We start from the raw sequence: 23,550 nt of genomic DNA on the forward strand, positions 1-23,550 counted from the left end.
GAGGTACATAACTCGGGACTCTGACAGCATGTGGCCAGACCTCCTGAAAACTCAAGTGTTAACAAGTGTTAACTATTTATGAAGTTCTGCAAGCACCTCAGGAGACAGGAAGCAGATCTAATCACAGGAAAATTTTATAATTTAAAAGGGATTTGATTCTCTCCTCTGTCTAGACAGAAAATAAGCTGGGAGAATGGCTCAGGCCCTGTTTGTTTAAACAGAACATTCTGCGCACACCGTAAGTTAAGATACGTTAGTCTCCAGTGTGGAGAGTCAGATTAATACACATTACTTTGCAGGGAAACTAATTAAATTTTTCTATCTTCCTCCTTGGTCTCTATCAATTAACTGTAATTTAAACTTTACCTGGGTCTTTCCATAGGGGGAAAAAAAGCACACGGCCAAAATCCTGAAAAGCAAATATGGTATTCTTAGGGGGAAACTGTAAAGTATGAGATAAAAGCAGAGAATCTGGATAGTTTGGAGTTCAACTGATTTCAAACTCTATTCTTCAAGGAGAATAAAGACCAGAAGGAGCAAAGAATTCACCAAATACCCACATGATCCATTTCAAGGAGGTATTAATGAAATTCTTATTTCCCAAAATAAAGAAAAGCAGAGAGACAGATCAAATCATAATGCAAGCAAAACTATGCTCCATGATATTGCTTCCTAGGCTTTTTCTTGCATGAGTTTTCTGGATGTTTCTGCAGGCCTAACGAAGGGCTAGTTGAAGGAGTGGTCAGAATGGGAAAGGATGCAAAACTGTCTGTGAGAGGTACTCGGACTTTGCCCAGCCCTTCAGACCTCTGGGAGCTAACACGGTGACGCTGTGACGTTAGCAGAAAGATCCCGTTCTTCACTGGCTTGTGTACCTAAAGTGTTCCTTAAGGGTTACTGGAGTGCCCAGGTATATGACCATGTCTGCTCCGTCGGAATGCTGCTGTTGTCCCCCTGTCTACTGACAGATGTCCTTAGGGCGTGGCCCTCCCCCACTGCAGCTGAAATGCTGGACCCCAAAGTATCCACCCTGCATGGCTATCTCTCTCCTTTGTGTTATGCTCTGTTGGAGAAGTGTCAAAGCCACTCCTTGTGCCCCAGGGCTTAGAGAAACAGCCTTGCCTGAACACCTGTTCTCCAAGGGACTCCCAGGAGTAAAGGTTTGGACACAAACTAGAGTGACAAGCATTTCTACGCTTCCCAATCACCCTTGCCCTCCTCCCACATCCTCCTTGCTCTTTCCCAGGAGGCATCTTAGTCTCTCCAGTATGTCCTGAACCCCAACTGAAGGCCCCCATGACAAACACAAAGCATCCCCCCCCCCCACTTTACTCACATCTGTAATGCTTGTACTCCTCTATGAGGACTTCCACTACCCAAGTGCACAATTCGTTTTCACGAATCATAGTCAAGGGACCTTGTTGAAATGCAGATTCTGGTTCAGTAAGTCTGGCATGGGATCAAGACTGCATGTTTAACAAGCTCCTACATGAGGCTAATGCTCTGGTCTTAGACCAACCCTTGAAGGGAGAGGCTTACATGATTTAAAGATGCACATGGCCAGGCCCTCCAGGAGGATGTATTTTGAGTAGGAAAATGAATTTACCTATACACAGGCAGCAGTACTAAGGAGCATATGTCTATTCTTTACAATGTCCAGACTACGGCTGTGACCAAACTCACATGAGCATTCCCTCCAGCAGAAGTTCTCAGACTTGAGTGTGCCCAGATTGCTGGGCACCTCCCTCTTTCAGAGTTTCTGCTTTAGTAGGTCTGGGTTGAAGCCCAAAACTCTGCATTTCAAGCTAGTTCCTGGGTGATACTGATGCGGCTTCTTGAATTGAAAAATTGAACGTCTTCACTCAGTTTCACCCTGTCTAAATACTAATTTAAAATATGTTTACCCTGTGTCTGTGGGTACATTTTCCAAATGTATAAATGACCCTACCTTCCACTTCCTGATTCTTACGTTAAAAGTGTCTTGTTCAAATATTAATCCCTACTAAAAACCAAAGAAATACAGATTAAGGGAAGAATGAGGTAGATTTTTACCAACGCTACATTCGCACAATGAGAAACTCCTGGAGAGGAGAGAACACAGCAGGGCAAAGTGTAGACATCAGATCACCTGGATTTGTATCTCAGCTCCACAGCTGACCACTGTGTCACCTTAGGATGTCACTTAGCATCTCGAAGCCTTGGTGTCCTCCTCTGGAACTGGAAGCCATAATAGCACCTGTGAATGTTGTAAAGATGCCTGAATGAGATAATCCATGGAAAATGGTGCAAATGAAATGTTCTGCTACTGTCACGCTTTGTGTCACTGTGCATATCTGAAACCCTCCAAACAAGTGAGTCCCACACAGCAGAGCCCTTACCCAATAGATGTTTCAAACCTGTTGACTGAAATTGCCTTGTACCTCGCATACCTTTTGTCTCCTTTTGTGCTTCCTCTCCAGTCCTGTCGGTGTCTATCAGACTTTTGACCTTATTTGAGTTCCCATTTTTTTTTGGTTCCTCTTCCTTGGGCTTTCACCTCCAGCTTGGACTTCACAGCAGAATTTCAGCTTCAATAAGTTTTATTGTAAATCCTTTGACAGAACCAGTACTGCCTTCTGCCCCTTCCCACCCTGGAGACCCATCCCGCCTGGCCTCCTGGGCCCCACCCACTTGGCAAACTTTTGTCAGTGACATCACAATTGGTACAACTCTTCAAGAGAAGCAATATGAAAATATACATAAAGAGCTTAAATATTCATCCCCTCTGACTCAGTAATCCTACTTCTGAAAATGTATCTGACAAAGAATAGGGGAAAATAAAACATGGCATACAGCGTTGTTCAATACAGCCTTATTTATGATAGTGATAAATGAGAAGCAAACTAAATGTTCCCCTATAGAGGAATGCTTAATTTATGGCATATCCACTCTGTGGAATATTATGCGATCCTTAAGAAGAATAATCATAAAAACTACACAGCAACTCAGAATAATGCTTATGAGTCGAGCGAAAAAGCCAGTGATGAAACTACATATTGTGTGATTGCAATTATGTAAAAATATGGACACATGTAGAGAGAAATAATGGAATGCTCAAGAAGAATAGTTACTATGTTAATGTGAATACAGGCAGTTTTCTGCTTTTTAACTTTCTGTATAATTGTTATATAGTATTTACAATAAAAAGAAGTCTCTTACAGATGTAAACAAATGGTTATGGGGCCAAACTCCACTCCAGAATATCTTCTATGTGTAGCTCAAATGATTTATATTCCAGGTTTAATTTCTCATGCTCAAAGGATGTTCTGGAGGCAAATATGTTTCCTTCCAGAGAGAGAGAGAAATAAAAAAGAAGTAATGTAGATTGCGGAAGAAAACTTGACCTCTGTGTTGTAGTAATGGTATAGAAAGATAACGTTCTGGCTCTTCTGTGATCAGGGCATGTGTTCTGAATTGTTTTTCTCCCTCTTGGGGACAAATTTGAGCTGAGCTATCCACTCTCCTTTCACCTTGCTGTTTGTGCAACTGCTGAGGGAGTATTTGTATGCCTGGAGACTGGGGGCTGGGGGGCGCTTGAGAGCCTGACCGAGCAGAGCAAATTGGAGTGTCCAAGCTCAATCCAAATGAGCTCAATTGATATATAATAATGAAATGCTTATAGATAATTCTGTGCCAGCCAGGTGTAGTACATTCATTGACAGTGAAATGACAAATTATCTAGAATACCATCGGATAACATTGTGTGTGTGTTTGTGAGTTTTAATATGAAACACCTGGAGAAATAAGGGGACTAACCCATGCTAATCTCTGAAGAATAAATATCATACTTAAAATCATAGGCTCTGAGTATGAAAGGGGGAGTGGACATAATAATAAACTCTCACTTGGTACCCCCCTCTCCTCCTACGATCCTATCCCTTTCCCAGCTCTTTCAAACCAATTGAAAAAGTTATCTATACCTTCAGTCTCTCTTTCTTCACTTCCCACAGGAATCTATAGGGCCTGCTTATGGTTACATTGAAATTTCTCTAAGGTCACTAATGAATTCCTAGTTGCCATAGTCCTTTTCTTACTTCACTTTTCTATAATGCTAGAGACTACTAAGCATTCATTCCCTCTCCCTGACACTTTTAATCTCCAGGTTTGCATTTTCCTGTTTGTTGGTTTTCCTCCTACTGTTCCAGTGCATAAATGAATCAGGGTTCTCCAGGGAAACAGAAATGGATCACACAAGTCCAAATTCCATAGGGCACGTGGCAAGCGGAAATTCTCATGAAGGTGAAGTTGAATTCCCCAGGAGAAGCTGGCTGGCTGACAAGGATGCAGAAATTCTTCTTTCCGACTTCTGAAATCCTCAGTTCTGGCTTTAAGACCTCCAACTGATTGGATGAGCAGACCCCCCTCATTGCTGACGGCAATCTCCTTTGTTGATTGTAGATGCAATCAGCCATAGATGCATTTAACTAGCTGTGTAAATCTGCCTACTAAATACTCACACTAACAATCAGGCCAGCACTTGCTTGAGCAAACAAGTGGATACCATAACCTAGCCAAGTTGACCCACAAAATTAACCATCACAGTGCACATTTGTATTTTCTTTACGTGAGGTTCCTTTTCTTTCCCCTGCCTTTAAATGTTGGTGCTCCTTAGTGTTCCATGACTTTTCTGATTCCACATTATTTTTCTAGGTAACTTCATGCATCTCCGTGATTTCAACTGCCAACCACACACTGAAGATCAACAGACATATAATTCTATACAAGATTTCTCTTCTAAGCTCCAGCTTTTTCTACAACCAACACATTAGATAAGCCTCACTAGATAGCCCATGGGAGGACCTCAAACTCTGTATGTCTATAGCTGAATTAATCTTAGCTCTTTTTCTCCAAAACCATTTTTCCTCCAACATTCCTTATCACCAAGAACTGCATGCCATCCTTGATGTCTTCCTTTCTCACATCTAATAAATCACTATGTTCTCTTGATTCTGTATCTTAAATATTTATCATATCAAATACCCATGTCTCCATTTTCCCCTCCTAAGTTATGGCCCTTGTCTTCTCTCCTAAGTTATTTAAACAGTCTCCTAACTTTTAGTCTCTCTGACTCCAGTCTTGCTTCCTTCCAGGCGACCATCCATAATAAGATCAGAGCAATTGTGTCATTCCTCAAAATAATTCAGTGACTCTTCCTTACAGAAGAATTCCACTAAAAACATGCAGAAGAAGTGATGGAAATAGAAAACCCCCATTAGAGCATCCCAGAAATAATTACTGCAGTGAAGATCCATGGAAAAATGCTAAAACTAGTAGGGGAAAAGTTAAGGAGAAACAGGAAATTTGTAGTCTCAAAAACTATCCCCTCAAATATTTAGCAATTGCAGAGAAAAACAAAACAAGCGTCCCAGTGCCCAATCCTGGCAGACACCACCCTAACCAAGTGATCAAGGTTAGCATCCCCAGTGATAAGCAATTTTGACCCTACTACCACTGGCTTTGATGTGCTGAGAAGGGCACATGGCTTCTCTGGTATTCTCATCTAAAAATCATAACCTCCTTCTAATCATGAGAAAACTTCAGGCAAACCCAAATTGAGGTACAGTCTATAAATACCTGACCAGGACTCTTCAAACATATGAAGGTCAAGAAAGACAAGGAGAAGCTGAGAAACTGTCAAAGACTAAAGGATACTAAGGAGACATGACAACTAAATATATAGTGGTGCCCTGGATTGGATCCTGGAAAAGAAAAAGGAAGTTAGTGGGAATGAAAGGTAAAAATCTGAATAAAGTCTATAATTTGGTTACAACTATTGTGCCAATGTTGATTTCTTTGAGTTGGTCATTGTTCTATGGTTATATAAGATACTGGCACTAGAGAAAGCTGGTGGGGACTCTCTGTACTGGTTGAACAATTCTTATGTAATTCTACAATTATTTTAAACAAAAAAGTTAAAAACATTCCATGTGTCCCTAATACCTATAGGATAAAATCCAGCTTCTTTGGCATGATGAATTGGCCCTTATGATGTGACCTGCAGTTACCTGTCCTCTTCTGTCTCCCTCCCCAGCTCATGGCATATCCAGTATTTCCACTCTGCTAAACCTCTTTCCTTACACCTTCATTTATAAACACTGTTGAGGATTGAATGTGTCCCCCATAAGAACCTGTTCAAGCTTTAATCCGCATTTCTGTTGGAGTGAACATATTTGTAAATAGAACATTTGAAGATGTTATTATCAGAGAAGGTGAGGATTCATTTGTGAATAGGGTCTTTGAAGACCCTTTTTAGATGAGAGCAAATTGAATGAGGGTGGGCCTTACTCCATATGGCTGAAGTCCTTAAAAGCAAAGGAAATTCAGACACGGGCAATCAGAGAAAGCTACAAGATGAGACTGAAGGGACAGATTGTCATCTGGTGGAAGAAGAGATGCCAGCCAAGGAACCCCAAGGATTGCAACAAGCCAGCACCAGAACACGACAGACTCTGGAAAAAGCACGGCCCTGTTGAGTTTTGAACTTCTAGCCTCCAAAACCATAAGACAATAATTCCCAGTTGTCTAAGCCAACCAATGTAAGGTATTTGTCATAGCAGCCCTGGCAAACTAAGACACACACACAGTCACATCACACAAATGCATGAGGCCTAGAGACAATTGCCCAATTTTGTTATGAATGGACCTAGAACTAAAATCCAGGTTCACTGACTCCTAAACCACTGGTCTTTACTGAATTGATATAATTCCAATCCATTCATTGTGTTTCCCAATTTATGACCTATAACTTATAGCTAAGTCAAGGTAGTTAAGTCAATCTTACCATCAACTTAATTGGATCTTTTGACTAGGAGTAATATCCTTTAATGGTATATGTCACACATATAAACAAGGATTCTGAATTCACTTCTCTCAAATGCAAACATCACATTTACAAAGTACCTAGTCTTGCTTTTACCAATCCCATCACAATCCCAACTAAATCCTAAAGTGAAAATGAATGTCACAGTGAAAAAATTACTAGTGCATATGAAACAGCCTGGTCCAACTTTTTAATATATTCGCAAACAGGGATTTGATTCTTTTATTAGTAGTTAGGAAAGGTTGCATTAATATTCAGCAGCTTAAAATGTGCCATTCTAAATTTTTCATAATTTCCCATGGGAGAATAAATTTTTTAAAAAATACTCCCAGTAGGTGAATGACTTTTAATAGCATGGTGACTATGAGGATGGCATATAAAACGACTCAGAAAACGTTCATACTTTGGCATACATTCAGAAAAAACTCTTCTTGATAGACAAGTGTTGGTCCTACTGATTTGAGGTTGTTTGAGACTGGTCAACTCCAGTATACAAGTATGTTGACAATTCTTTGTGTCCTACATACTTTTGGGTCCCCAAATCCTTTCCTGCAGGCTTGATTAGTTAATGCCTTTCCAGATAGGAGAGAGACAGAGAGAGAGATCAAGATTAAGAGAGAGAGAGAGAGAGAACAAAAAGGAAGGCCTGGACATAGCTGAAGGGTTCTAAAATAAAAGATCAAGAGTGCTTAAATGAAATTCTGTATTTCTCCATCTCTCTCTCTCAGTCTCAAAGACCGAGAGGACCTCTCTTTAACAACAGCAACAACAACAAAAAAGCAACTCAAAGTGGCAGAAGGGGAAAGAAACTTCTTACCGAAATGAGGGAAAGAGCAGCTACAAGCCACAGGAGCAGCCCAGCAATTGTAGCAGGAGAGAAAGGATGGCCACCCCAGCTTTTCCTCCCCGGGTGCTGGAGAGCAGAGCGCGGCCGAGCATTCTGCAATTCACAGGCAGGAGGAGACAGGAAGTGCCCAGACAGAAAGAATCACAGCAAGCACACACAGGCTAGGGATTGACTCCCTGCTAGAAATTGTTCAGAATCAGGTAAACAACCCTTTTTCTTGAGAGCATCAGGTCTGGAGTTTCCCATCTCTTGTAGCAGGAGCTACTCTTCAGGCTCCCAAAGTCCTGAGGTAGATTTGTGGACGTGGATGTGAGGGGCGGTCAGTCCCCAGGCAGGATCACATTCAGGTGAAAAAACACCCAATACAGTGGGGACAAGAAGAAGATTTGGGGAAGCACAGAGCCCCCTCCCAAGGGAGAGCATAGCAACCGTCCCAAAGGTACTTTCTGGATCCATATATATTGGGGGAAATATAGATGGATAAATAAAAGAGACAGACGGATGATGGTGACAGAGAGATAGATAACAGAGATTAATCGAGAGTCATAGAAAAATGTTCTGGAAGTCCATAACCATTGTTTTAACCGTGGTTATCTATGTGCAGTGAGATTATGGGTTATTTTCCTTTTTCTTATTTTTGCTGCTTTATAAAATTTACTTTTTCCAAGTTTCTGGGATAACCTTGGTCACTCATTGGAGGCCAGTTCCGTGCAGCATCCTTTCTAGGAAAAAGTAAACTAAATGACCAGATATTTGTCCTGGATATAGAATATTGTAACAGAGAACAAAAGTGGGAGCAAAAAAAATCAAGTGAGAATCCAGGCACTTTACTGCGTGCTTTTAATATAAAAATCCCAATTTTATTTGGCAATTACCTCCCAAAATTTCTGTATTACTTTCCTTTAATATTTTAAAAAATAAAAGTTATGACTAAATCACTTAACTAGAAGAACAGCATTATACCTTACATTAACAGAACTCTAAATGCAGAAGAAAATATTAACCCGTAATTTGACACACACCCATCCCCACATACCCACAAAGCAACTGTTTCCCTCCTAGTTTTTAGTTTGGAGTTATTTGTTTGGTGAATTCACTGAAATCAACAGGTTGTTCCAAGTTGTCTTTACTGACAGCAAACTCTAAAACATATATAATTAGATAACATGACCTCCCGAGGAAACGGTAAAATGAAGAATTGCTTTGTGGTAAAGTGATCTAGAGATCTGACTCCTCACAAACAGTATTTGTCATTAGGAGGCCTCTGGCTTCTCAATAAAGAAGCTCACGTGTGCCAGTGGAAGGCACTGGTTCCTGGGCACCCACCACCTGGCTCCTCCTGAATAACTCAGATTTTATGGCAAATGTGCAAATTTTTGACTCCCATCTACAGTAGACAGCTTGAGAGTTCTGAAATATATGCTGACTCTTTTCTTGAAAATAGCCTCAAACGAGGTTGAGTATTTCAAGAGAGTACTAATAAACCTTCAATTTTGGACAAATTCCTTCCTTTATTTGGAAGTTTCACAATAGAGAATATCTAAGATCTCTTTTCACTCCAATTGTCAGTGGCTTTAACCTGAGAGTTTTGGTCCAGTGAAAACCTTCTGGCTTCAAATTCATATTCATTTCTAAAGCAAGAACCAAAACTAAAGAGAAAATGGATGAACAGCAATGCTTCTATATAAACAGATTTGGACATAAGTATTATTCTGGTTTTTTCTAAGGATAAGGCTCAAGAACCCCAACACACTAAATATTCAGGACTGTTCTCAGAAAACTACCAAGCCACATCCACGGTGACCGGGTTCTAACTACCTATTAAAATATCTATTATAAAGGCTATAACAGATAAGCCTCTCTTATTAAATAGACACAATAATATAAATATAGATAGCTGCAAAAGATAAGCCCCTGAAGCCCTGTGCAATACATCAGGAGAAGTATCTAGAATGCAGAGCAAGAGGCAAAGCTATGGTAGATCTAATTTGAAAAATTTCAGTGCAAGCTCCCTCCAAAGAGAAATTGTATTAAGCACAAACTCAGTTATTATGACTGATGAACCCAGTCATGTAAACAGCTGATAAAGACATCTCTCTCTCTGCAAAAGGGGGACAGGCCCTGAGGAACTGGGGGCAAAATGCAGAAATACTAAATTTCCCCACCTGGGTTATTACTGACATTCTTGCAACCATTGAGGACTACAAGCCCTCAATCTTGGGGCTTGCTCTTATGAAGCTTGTTACTGCAAAGGGGAGGCTAAGCCTACTTGTAATTGTGCCTGAGAGTTTCCCCCACAGAACCTCTTTTGTTGTTCAGATGTGACCTCTCTCTCTCTCTCTAAATCCACTTGGCAGGTAAACCCACTGCCCTCCCGCCAATGTGGGACATGACTCCCAGGAGTGTAAATCCCCCTGGCAACGCGGGACATGACTCCTGGCAGTGAGCCTGGACCCAGCATCATGGGGTTGAGAAAATCTTCTCAACCAAAAGGGGGAAGCAAAATGAAACAAAATGAAGTTTCAGTAGCTGAGAGACTTCAAATGGAGTCAAGGTCACTCTGGAGATTATTCTTATGCTCTATATAGATATCCCTTCTTAGTCTACAGTGCATTGGAATAACTAGAAGGAAATACCTGAAACTGTTGAACTGCAACACAGTAACTTTGGTTCTTGAAGACGATTATGTTAACTATGTAGCTTATATCATATGACTCTGTGATTGCGAAAACCTTGTGGCTCACACTCCCTTTATCCAATGTATGGACAGATAAGTAGAAAAATGGGGACAAAAATTAAAAGAAAAATAGGGTGGGATGGAGGATGGAATGTTTTGGGTGTTCTTTAACATTTTTATTTTTATTCTTATTTTTGTCTTTTTTTGGAGCAATGAAAATGTTTAGAAATTGACTGTGGTGATGAATGCACAACTATACTATGGTACAGTGAACAATCAATTATACACTGGATTGTATGGTATGTGAATATATCTCAATAAAAAAATGGGAGGCAGAAAAGTAGCTATGAGTTTCAACTCCAAATTTTGTAATCACCCTATTTACTAATGCAGTTATAGACTTGTTGCTGTGGCACTAGGCTAAATATATAGTGACTTGATTCTATCTTTTTACCAGCAGCACTGGTAAGGAAAGGTGCTCTACCAGAAAATATCATCCATACAGCGCCCATTTCGGAAGTGAATGCAATGGAAGGTGAGATGAGTATTTCTGGAAAAGTGTCACAAGCCCTTAAGCCTGAGCACTACAGAGAAGGCCACTTGATCCGTGGCTCATTGACAATGACCAAATAGCCAGTGATAGGGCCATTTTCAGGGAATTTCTTAATAAGTCTCCATTTCATTTCACTTCAAAGTCTTGAAGACAGTTACACAGAGAATGGCATCTATTAAAATTCACAACTCTAGTCCTGCAATGTGTTTGTAAAGCCATTAAGCCTATAGAGTGGACCAGATTCACAATTTGTGGAGCCCAGTGCAATATGAAAATATAGGACCCATTGTTTCAAAATTATTAAGAATTCCAAATGGCAACAACAGAGCATTTAACTAGGCATGTTTCCTCCAAGTGCAATTGTACATGTTGCACACCCATGAAAACAGCCAGCCCATAGAAAGGCTACTCACCCTCTTCCCCACTTGGTGCCATGTATACCGGCTGTACTTCTCTCAGTGAATCCAGTTTGATTTCCCAGATTTTGGTCTAGTCTCACTAAGCTACTAAGCTACTATGATCAACTTTTTACATATAGATAATGTAAGTGCATGCACGTGTGTGTGTGTGTGCACATGCGTATGCATCCCAACCCTAGGAGTTCATTCTGAAAAGATAGACTGATTCGTCTCATTGAGCTCACTACCAGGTTTATTTTTTTTTTTTTTTTATTGTAGTAACACATATACAACTCAAAATTTCCCATTTTAACCATTTTCAAGTGTACAACTCAGTACTACCAGGTTTCTTTAGGCTTTGGACTCAGGGGCCAAAGGACAAGATGTTGACCTTTAAATCCTGGCTCTGAGTTATTTTTCAAACATAAAATATTGCCTTAAGCATAATAATATTGATGCTAACACTCATAACACAAAAATCATATTCAAAGGAGAAAGATCAGAATTTTTACTCAGAGATATAATCAAAAGGCTTCAGGGAGATTCGGCATGGAATATTACAAAATATGAAATGCTAGAATAGGAGTACTTCTAATATTTATAATTAGCATTCTGCATTTAACCAGGTATAATTTGTACATGATTTGTTTAAATTAATCCTATGACTAACAGATTCAGAATTACTATAAATAAAGTAAGTTTTTCATTATTCATATCTTCTTTTTTTAAAAGTCTGAATTACCCAGAGCTGTTGAAGGTGGTCCCACGTTAATAGACATAGTTTTAATGGCCTGTCTTAGTACAGGGTCTCCAGAACACAGCTTAGGGAAATTCTCTAAGAGTAAATAAATACAAAGAAGCAAAAAGCTGGAGAAAAAGAATGAAAAGCTAATGGCCAAACACTTCTAGGTAAGGTTAATTTTAGCCAATTTGTGGCATTAGTACGCACAGCTAGCGCCACCTATAGGAATAAGAATGAAAAATTCTGCTGACAGCAGACACTTACTGCAACAGCTGAACTGAATTACATGCCCAAAGGAATGAGTCAGCATTTCAGCGGAAAGCTGTAGTCTTTGTTCAGTAAACAATGACGACATACCCTAATGAGCCTCAGTGCTGAGCTACTGAGGATTTATTGGATATGGAAAAACGTGGTTTATTATCAAGGCCACTTCTAAATCTTGTTCTAAGAAAAAAACACAAAAGAAACAAGCATAACAATTATAGCAGACAGAGAAAGAGTAGTCAGCCTTTTATTTTGGCTAAAATACCACATTGCCTATGCTTTCCTCTTTAACTTGTTAATATGAATTAAAAATACATTTTAGGTGTGCTGCTACAAGAAAGAATGAAGTTGTGAGGCACGCAACTAGGTGACTGAACACTGAGGACAGTATGTTGAGTGAAATAAACAAGAAATGAAAAGACAAAAAAATGCATTTTAGGGACTCATACTTTCATCTAGGTACTTGAAAATAAAATACTCTGTCCTCTAGAAGCATCTGATCTAATAGGAGAAAAAAATATACGTGTGTGTGTGTATAAATATAAATAATAAAATACAAGGTAGGAAATATAAAGAACTAAAATAAAGGCTGTGGCATATAGAGGAGGGAGAAAGTATTTCTAGCTGGACAGATCAGAGAAAGTTAAACGAAGTGGTATTTCAGCTGGACTTTGAAGAAAGAGTTGGATTTGGAAATGAAGAAACTGGGATAGAGAAGGGCAAACGGGAAAATAAAATTTGTGTCTGGAGAACAGCCAACAGTTCAAAAAGAAAGCAGAGAGAGAGAGAGAGAGACACCTTTGGAAGGTTAACCTGGAACCTGATCACGTAGGGTCTTGAACAGCGAGGTAATAAATCCTAAGCACTTACAGGGTGTTGGCAATGAGCCGGGCAGCGTGCTACATGGCTCCGATGGATTAACCCATGTCATCCTGGGAACAGCTTGCTCCTAGGGAGGAACTCTACTTTCAGATCTCAGCTTACAGGTAAGAAGCTGAAGCACAGAAAGTTTAAGTCATCTGCCCCACAGCTGGTAAGAGTCACACCACACTCATACCCACTCCCCACGACTGTGTCTTGATAATAAAAGGAGATTAGACTTCATTCTCTCCAAGACAAAGAAAAGCAGAACAGTTTTTCTAGTTCTTTAAAGTAAACAGATGCTTCCACGAAAAAAGGAAATGAATGCCCATTAAAGATAACTGAAAATACAATAAAGCAAAAAGAAGGGAGGAAATACAGCTTCAATTTCCATAGACAAACACTGTTAACATTTTATTCTGTTTCATTCTGATGTGATTTTAAACACCTCCATGGTTAAGTGTTAAAGTAATACACACACTTAGTAACAAATCAGAGTAACAAAGAGCTAACAATAAAAGAAAAGTAGACAACCCCATCCTCCCCACTTCCCAGCTCCTGCCCTGGAGGCAGCCTCTTTCTCCATCCAACAATTGGAGGCAATTTCTATAGAGTCCTGCTATGGACAGTGAGGATTCACATATGCTTAACACTGCGATATTATTTTTAATTCTACTATTGATTACTTTAATGGTTTTAAATAATACTGCCATCCTCTACTTGCTCCTTCTTCCCTTTGTAAAATGGGACTATTAATACCACAGCCTTCCCTCCAACTTTCCTCCCTCCCTCTTCTGCAACTGCACTTTTACTTTTAGAGCATAGAGGCTTAGGTTTCTATTCTCTTCGGCAACCACAATCAAGTCTTCCATTTTTGGTACTTAGGTTGACTCTAACAGCTAAAAACCAGCACTTACATTAATATGACCCTAATTATTTTTTACTACAAGGTCAGTTATGATGCTAGGACTACACTTCCTTTTTTACAAGTCCAGTAGCACATCCCCTGGGCCATGGAGAGGAAAACAATCCTAGCAACGAAATGAAATGGATTCTCTTATATTCTATTAATTGTGCTTAAAATCATTGCATATTTCATTTTGCTTCAAGTTTGGATCACAACGTTCTTGTATGGGTTTAATTTTTTCTGCAGTTTAAATTGACTTTTTAGAGCCTTCTCTACTCCAGTTTCAAGCTAGAATGTCCATGCTCCAAGCTTTTCCTGGGCTTTCCTTCACCGCCATCTTGGACTGGAGCCAATGCTCCCCCTTGCCCTCTTGGACTGATCCGCTTTCTTGAATGCCTCCCTTGCTTTTCTAGAGTATATTGTCATGAAACTTCCAAAGAAGGAGTATGTCAAAGAAAAGCTTTCTGATTCCATGAATGTATGAAAATGACTTTATCTTGCTGTATCAGTCAGAGTCCAAACAGGAAAACTGAAACTATTATAAGTATTTAAACAGAGAGAATTCATTGGAGGAAATCAGTTACATAAATAATGGAAGCACTGAAGAACCAAACAGGGGGCAGAAAGAAAATGCAGGGATTACAAAACAGCAGCCATTCACAATCACCCTTAGACTGAACCAACAAAGGAGGAGGTGGTGTTGGCAGATCCCGGGAGCCGTGGTGGTGGGAGTGGAGTAGGGTGGAGAGGGAGGTGTGTCTTCATTCTCCTGCACTCCCATTTACCTGAACTCCCCCAGAAGCCAACTGAAACAGGAGCCTGAGAAATGCAGCCTACCCTTGCAACACAAAGGTGAGCAAAGGAAGGATAAGGAATCCATCCAAAAGCAAATAGGCCAAGACCAGCACTCCTGCTCTACTACTTGATTTATATCCTTGCTTGGTATAGAACTCTAGGCCCTCAATTATATTCCTAGAGCTTTGAAGTCTTTGCTCCACTGACTTGTAGCTTCCAATGTTGCAGATAAGAAATCTGATGCTAGTCTGATTCTTCCTCCAATTTAGGTGACTTTAAGTCTTTTTCGCCTGAACTTCAAGCCACAAGAGAAAAGTAGAAGTCCCATTCTTCCTATCCAAAGGAAGATACCATTCCCTCCAACATTCTTTCCTTCCCATCCCTCCTCCGCATACCACTTTGCCTCCAGAATAGAGTGAGAAAGTTTTGGAGCAACTGAAACCCCCAGGGTTCAAGAGAACAGTCCCCAGGAGGATGCAATCACTTAACCTTTGACCACCAAGTCACTCATGCCTAAATCAGAGCCTCCTCATGGTAGGTCTTCAGTAAATATGTGTTGAATAAATAAACAAAACTTCCTAGAGCTGAAAGACCCTCAGGAGTCTCACCTCCTGTGCCAGTTTGGATGTATTATGTCCCCCAGAAAAAGCCATATTCGTTATTGCAATCTTGTGGGGGCAGACATGTTAGTGTTGATTAGGTTGGAATCCTTTGATTGAGTGTTTTCATGGAGATGTACCTAAACCAACTGTGGGTGAAAACTTTGCTTGGATAATTTCCATGGAGGTGTTACCCCACCCATTTAGGGTGGGTCGTAATTGAAGCACTGAAGTCCTGTAAAACTGTTCACAAACAGAAGGAGGTGCTGCAGCCAAGAGAGACACTTTGAAGAACACACAGGAGCTGAGAATGGAGCTGGAACACAACCTGGGATCAACAGATGCCAGCCACATGCCTTCCCAGCTAAGAGAGGTTTTCCAGATGCCATTGATCTTCCTTCATTGAAGTTATACTTGTATTGATGCCTTCATTTGGACATTTTCATGGCCTTCAGACTGTAACTTTGTAACCAAATAAACCCTGTTTATAAAAGCCAGTCCATGTCTGGTATTTTGCATAATGGCAGCATTAGAACACCGGAAACCCTCCCTTCCTTATTTATCCAGGTACCACCAGAAACTCAAACTCCCTAGGTTATCCTTTACCATCTGGGTACTGCTCTGTACCCATTCTAATCTGATCCATCTTCCCACCCTTCCCAAGAGAAATTGGGCTCACCAGGATAATCTCTCTATCTCAAGATCCTGAATTTAATCATATCTGCAAAGCCCCTTTTGTCATGTGCGGTAACACCACCACAGTTTCCCGGGTCTAGACCGTGGACATCTTTGCGGGCCCATTAGCATTCCTACCATGCCCACCTCCTGTCCCACCCCTACTCACCATTCTCAGTGCTTCAGCATCCATTGGATGATCCATCCACCACCTGGACCTCTCAGTTCTTTGCCACCTGGAACCATCTTTTCTTCAATCATACCTCAGCCACCTATATCACAGTCATATTCATGACCTTGTCACTGCCAATAACCACACCCCCTCCCAAATCTGAATTTCACACACCCAATTCTTTTACTCCAACCTCCTGTCATTGAAGTTACCAACTCTAGCGATTATATACCTTCAAAAGCCACCAGTCCATTAACCATACCAGTTCCTCACCTTCTCTCATCCCCTTCACATCCATCCATTATATTATTATAATCCATCATAATAATCCCTACCTTGAAAACTTCTAATTCCCTTGCCCTGCTCACCCTTCTGCACACTCACCTGGGAAAGTCTCATCCCTGGTTAAATCCAGTCCAACTATTTAAATTCTTCTCCCGACCATGTAGATAAGCAGCAAGGGGTGAGATAGGTCAAGCCCCTGAGACCATCCTGCAAGAGTATGCAATATAAAAATGCATTTTACAAATATAATAGAATATAATATACACATAAATATTATATATACACATATATACATATATAATATACAATATAATAATTCATTTTACAAATGATTAACATATGAGTAATGCCTGACCATGGTAGACCTCAATAGATGTAGCTATTATTGAACTATTCTTTGGTCTACTTCCTGTACTATTGTTAAAAGAGTATAATTTTGACAACTTACATACTATTTTGCCGTTGTTATCCATTTTTAAGACATCCACGCAGGACTTATACCTTAGGATTTCTGATCATGTGGCCCAGTACAGAACTGTCTGGAGTAAATCTAAATAAGCCAAAGTGCTAAAATATGAAACTTTTTACCTGGAAGGATTTTCATGATGTTTTTTCAAAATGGTCAGTGTGTTTGATGCTTGAAACTGACATCTAAAATGACATAAAATGAGTACTTTCTGTCTATATGCATTTATGTACTAAAAAGACAAGCAAGGTAAGACGTAAAGCATAGAAGATAAAAATGAAAATAGTGTTGGGTCTGCTGCTCGACAAGAACATTTTGAAACGTGGCAAGTGAGCTTCATCAAGTACTGATACAAAGTAATTCACTCAGAAATAAAGAATAGTCTATATTTATAGAATAATGAGCTCAGAACCATCTGCTGTAAACCAGTAAAGAAGACATTATAAACTGTCAAAAAGAGGCACTAATCCAAAGTGCTGCATAGAGAGAGAGAATGTGAGGCTATTAAAACCAGAGATTACAAATGGAATGCAAAAAGTTGACCTAAACCACATAGTATATATAATGTTCAAAGGCCTATTTGGTTCAGCTCAAGAAAGTTAATTGATGCTCAATAAAACGTAGAGACTAGTAACCAAATCACAAAATGAAACTCTCAGTTTATAACACAATACTGGTAATAAAAATAATAAAAAGCCCTTACATTTTGTTCATGAACTCTGCTCAAAAATTAAAAGACTGTTGCTTCATTTGATCTTCGTTGGAACCCCATGAGATAGGTATTATAATCTTCATTTTATAGATGGGAACACTGAGATTGGTGAAGAAACTGATTTCTGGAGCTTCCTGCTCTGCTACCTTCTGGGTTGTTATCACCTAACGACCACCCCTTTTGAATTCCCTTAACCCATCCCCCACCCACACTTTGGTACAAAAGCATTTTCATTAAACTCTCTTCCACTACCCCTTCTAAGCATGCCATATGTCTTGTTAGGATGCTGACAGATATACCTACCAGGTGGCAGAGTCAGGATCTGAACTTAGATCTGCCTGATTCTACGCTATGGATGTCTTTATAACATCTCGAAGTTGAACTTGATCTTAAAAGTCATTTAGTGCAATCCCTCAGTCTCTAATACTTGAAACAAAATCTTAGGTAAGTGGTCGGTACAGGCTATACCTAAACACTTCAGTTATAAACTATTCTGCCTCTGGAGTATTTCACCCAATAAAAGCTCTTCCTCATATAAGCCATTGTTTCCCTCTTTATGTTTTCCCTCCATTGAGTCTACTACTTGCAATCATATACAACAGTTCCCATCCCCCTTTAAACACTTGAAGGCAGCCATAATGTACCTCCCAAGTCATCTCTTTTTTCAGGTTCAACATTTCCAGTTCCTGCACCATATTAAACAGGAGATAGCTTCAAGTCTCTTGCTGTAGAAGACACATTTTCGTGTGCCTGCTGAGCCCATGGCTCCTTTTCTGAGAACTGATGGAAAGTTGGACCTAGCCCTTATGTCCATCTGACTCCCAGCCCTGCTCCAGCTGTCCGGATCACAGATGGACCCACTTGGATACCTTCTCTCAGATGGCATTGGTATTTAACAGTTCTAGTTTTAGACAACAATGATTATTGGAGCCAAGAGATGTTTAAGTAGCATAGTGCTTAAGCTACATGCATGTTGAAACAGAGAAAGCATATCTGCAGAGAAAGAAACAAATGAAGCAGACACACTGAAAAACAAACACAAGAGACCATTTGGCAGCAGAGAAATGGAGGAAGTGTGATGGTTTGTACTGTCAACTTAGCTAAACTGGAAAAGCATTTTCCATAAATCTCTTTTATATATGGTTCCAAGTAAAGGTTGGCCACAAGAGAAGGTTGATGAAGTTTGGGAGGCTGAAGTAAAGCAAGAGGAGATGAGACCCTGAAGGTCATCATTGTTTAAGGGTGGTAAGGGAAACACGCAGGGGCACTGGTGGTTTCCAATCCATCCCTGCTTGTTCCCACACCAGCTCACCTTCCTGACTGTCAGCCTTGCTGACTAATGTGGACTCTGGGCTCACCACCAGCTGCTTCACGGCAAATTTACAGAGGCAGAAGCCACCAAGAGTCACAACCTGACACTGACTTCTACACTGGCCTCCTTTGTGATTATCTTCCATTAGCTGAATGATTCTAGCTTCCAATGATTCTGGCACATTTGATAGCACCAGGCTAGTTAGTGACTTTGCTCTGATCCATTCTGGATTTTGCTTCCTCAGATCCTTTCATAATAATGTAAGGTCTAATTTCTAGAATATATTCCTTATTCTATAATACTCATTTCTACTTCCCTGATTATTTTTACAGGGATTATGCTTGTCTCCTGACTTTCCAATTCTTGGCTTGACAATTTGGGACAATCAGCTGAACTTCCTACCCTTGGATTCTGTCAAATTTCCCAGTAATAAATCATTTATAACCCATTTCATAATCTTGGCTATAATCTGGTTTTCAATATTTTGGGTGGAGATGCCCCAATGAAGTTAGAAGCATATTAGAATACCAAGAATATAGTTATGGAATTTTTTATCAAGAAATCATAAGGTGACCTCAAATAACAACTCACTAAGAGAATCACAGAGGGAAACACCAAAACATTTTATGCTGAACAGGCATCAGATCATTACAGACCAGTATTTCTTGACCTGTTTTTCATTATACTCTCACCCTTAGGAGCCTCTTTGGACATTTTTTTTCCTGGTTGCTCCTCCATGAAATTTTAATACCACAGATATACTATATACATGTTTATGTACTCTAGGTATATATGTGCTTTATACATAAAATAGTAAGATTATTTTAGCCCCCAAGAAGAGGTTTTACCACCATTGAGAATGTATGTTCTAGACCCAAATCTGCCATAACCTAACTACATTTTCTTAAGAAAAGCTATTATCCTTTCTCAGTGCTTGTTTCCTCTTTGTAAACTGTCTAGGAAGTGTGAAATTATTCTCAAGATTCCTCCAGTGTTCTGTTCTTCTACAGAACAGAAAGTTCCTTAATGAACTTTCCCTTTGACCCACATAAGACATCTGGTTGCACAAATGTGAGGGGTATATATATATTAAAGAGTTGCCAGTTGCATCAGCCAAAAAATGAGCTACATTTTTCCCTAAACTGCTATCAACATTGCCTTTGAAACTTCAGTCAGCCCCGACCCAACAGCTTAGTTTGACCCATTCTGGTAAATTTAGTATAGTCTGACAATCTGTGGGTCAGATTCAGGACTTTCATTTAAACCATTAATCACATTGAAGTTCAAAGACATTTCTCCTCTCCTGGGACCCACATGGCTTAGAAGTATCTGCATTTAACAAGAGGGAAGGCTGTGTTCTGCTCTGTATCCCTCCCTCTACTTCCTGGTCAGTGCACTGTGATGCTTTCATGATGCTTTCATGGGGTTCCAGAAGAAGCAGATCCCTACTCAGCCACAGTTTCACTTTCCTTCATTTGCTGGCAGGATTTAACATCTGAGGATGGCACAGTTTGGTCAGAGACAGACGCTGGCCTGTCACCTAACATGCTAAATGGTCTGTTGGTGCTTGTAGTTGGAAGCTGTATGTACCCCAGAAAAACACGTTCTTCAATTTAATCCATTCCTGTCATGTGAACCCATTATAAGTAGGACCTTTTGAGGTTATTTCAGTTAAGGTATGGCCCACCTCAATCAGGGTGGGTCTTAATCCTATTGCTGAAGTTCTTTTTAAGAGGAGTGAAATTCAGACAGAGAGAAAGCCTTAGGAGGCAAGAAGTTGAACATCAAGGGATACTGAAAGAGAAGGAAATGCCAGGAGATGCCACCATGTGCCTTGCCATGTGGCAAGCTAAGGACAAAGGGTCGCAGGCAGCCAGCCCCAGAACACTACAGTCTTTGGGGAGAAAGCATCACCTTAATGATGCCTTGATTTGGGTTCTCTCTTCACCTCAAAACCATGAGCGAATAAGTTCCTGTCGTTTAAGCTGACCCACTGATGGGATTTGCTTGAGCAGCCAAGGAAACTAGAGCAGTGCCCATCTGAGAAATCTGTCCACAATACTTTTGGTGTTACCCTCACTACTGGGCAGCATCTTGAAGGGTGCTGACAAGCTGTCTCTTGCTTTCAGGTACATTCTTGGGTTTGTCTAGGCTTCTGGAGTTCTGGGAAAGTCTGACATGGCAACTAAGAGAAAACAAAGCTTGACCCCTTCCTTAGCAAACACCAGATAAGAAGCAAATGCCAATTGGTCCCTCTGGTCAGAACAATTCCCAGCCTTTCAGGGAGGAGAAACTTCTCTTTATTGGGAGACAAGGTAGCACATAAGACCCTTTGGGGAGTACATAGGCTAAAGCTCTTGCAAACTCCCTTTTCCAATACCCAAAACACTTCTCCCAATGGAAAAGTCTAGTGGGGCAGGGCGGGGACATTTTTTATAACTAAAACAAAATAAGGTATTTTCTCTTTTGTCCTCAGCCCTGATTCTTCTCCACCTGAACCCAGTACTTTTTGCTTAGCCACTAGATGGAAGAAGATCAGGAACCAGTGAGAAGCCTGAATAAAATTCAAGATGTATATACAGTATTGGCATTCATGATTCATGTATTTTTCTGTCATCTGTCCTAGAAGCACTTTAGAAGCAGAGAACTGACAATTTAACACTTCAGGCTGAGTTTTACTTACCTACTCCCACATCTGTATCTCTTTCCGTATTCTATGTCAAATTAATGGTGTAATTATCCATCCAATTGTACTCAATTCAGAAATGAGGGATTATCCCAGGTTCCCTCCTCATCCTGATCAACTATTCAATCATTAAATCCTGTAAATTCCACCTCAGTGATATATCTGCCATAAACCCCTTCTCTGTGCCCCTCCACTGCCTTAATTCCAACCTTCATCACCTTTTGTTTGAATTGCAATAAATTCCTAAGTGGCCTCCCACCAGGCCATAAGAGCAAATCTTTCAAGATTTGCTTCACAAGAGCAAGTGCTTCTAGGACAGATGATAGAAAAAGACACGAATCAAGAGCAAATCTTCCAAAATTTGACCAGATCATTCTCTGCTTCAAAACACTTGATGCCTGTGGAAACAACAATAAAAGCCCCATACTTAGGAGAGACAGATATGAAATCAGAAATTTGTTTCCTTTATAAAGAAAAAAAGCTTTAATTAATAGCACTCTTGAAGCAAATCACTTGGACTTGAAAGTCGTTTGTTTACTGTGTTGTGAAACCCTTCGTTGATAACAGAAGCTCTAAGAAAAAGAGTATCTATCATTGTGGGAGTTAAACAGAGAACCTTTTGCTAGCTAATCAAATTGGGAGAAGATCTAAAGTAAGATTAAATTATCACCCTTGATCTGTTCACTATCTTAAGTGACAGTATTTTCCTGCCATTTTCAGAGTCAAGAGATTAGGACTCTGTTGTTGTCAAACTGTTGTATTAGCTACATAAAACGCAAGCTTTTATTTGTCAAGATTTACATGGGTAGGAGATTATCATAAATTACAATTAACAAAAGCTTAGGAGATAAGGGTTCATGAATTTCACATGATAATCATTTTATCTAAAATAATATCCCTCCAGGGCTTTACCCTGTTTTTTTCCAAAGTACTTATCACTACCTATCATTATATTCGTTTATTTTCTGTCTCCACCAGAAAGTAAAGGCCATTGTCAAAACAGTGGTACCCCATGCGGAAATACTCATTTGTATATATCCCTAGAACAGTGCTCGGTTCCAAGTGAGCCTTCAGTAAATATTTAATAGTAAGAAACCAAAAGAGAAAGAGTAAGTGAAAAAACTCTCTCATGTAGCCCAGAAATGGCTTTTCACTTTGCAAATTTCATGCCACAAACATCTTCAAAGCCCTCAGAATGATCCTGGCTGAGAGGCAGAGACAGTTTCATCAACCCTGTACCTACAGGTATAAACACAGGCTTGAAAACGTACCGTGGCAAGGTCACAGGGCAATGAAAATGTCCGTTAAGTCCCGGCAGGTCCCTCTCCGTCCTTTTCTAAATTTAAAGTTTAACCTTTGGTGTCAGACCCCAGAAACCGGTTGGCTCCGGTCTGACACTGCTACATTTGGAATAAATTGCTGAGACAACTCAAAGGGCGACAACAACTGAGGGACAAGACCAGGAGGTAATTTCTAACTCTAATATTATTCTTTCTCAATTTTCTTATACTCTTCGTAACCGCTACAAACGAAAAGCTGAGACAAAAGCGAAGGTGAGCTCTGCAGTCCAGAGTTAACATGGCGGACACAGCTTCTCTGCCCATACCCAAAACGGACGCTGACTATGACGTTCCCAATAACACTCTTCTATAGACCCCGCCCCACCAACCCAGAACCCCGCCTCCCCTACTGGGCCCGCCCTTCCGCCATAATCCTGCTCGTGATTGGCTGCCCATACTA

The 23,550-nt window shown here is 40.2% G+C and overlaps 1 long non-coding RNA gene across 1 annotated transcript; it reads right to left on the minus strand.

The window, feature by feature from the left end:
* Positions 1-1,329: 1,329 nt before the first annotated feature.
* Positions 1,330-23,388, minus strand: LOC119510621. Its single transcript, XR_005211985.1, has 4 exons — positions 23,082-23,388; positions 16,734-16,841; positions 16,347-16,449; positions 1,330-2,236 (listed from the first exon to the last, which is right to left on the minus strand). It is a non-coding gene; the product is annotated as an uncharacterized LOC119510621 (long non-coding RNA).
* Positions 23,389-23,550: the final 162 nt, after the last annotated feature.

This window comes from Choloepus didactylus, chromosome 15 (assembly GCF_015220235.1).
Source record: "Choloepus didactylus isolate mChoDid1 chromosome 15, mChoDid1.pri, whole genome shotgun sequence".
Lineage (NCBI taxonomy): Eukaryota > Metazoa > Chordata > Mammalia > Pilosa > Megalonychidae > Choloepus > Choloepus didactylus.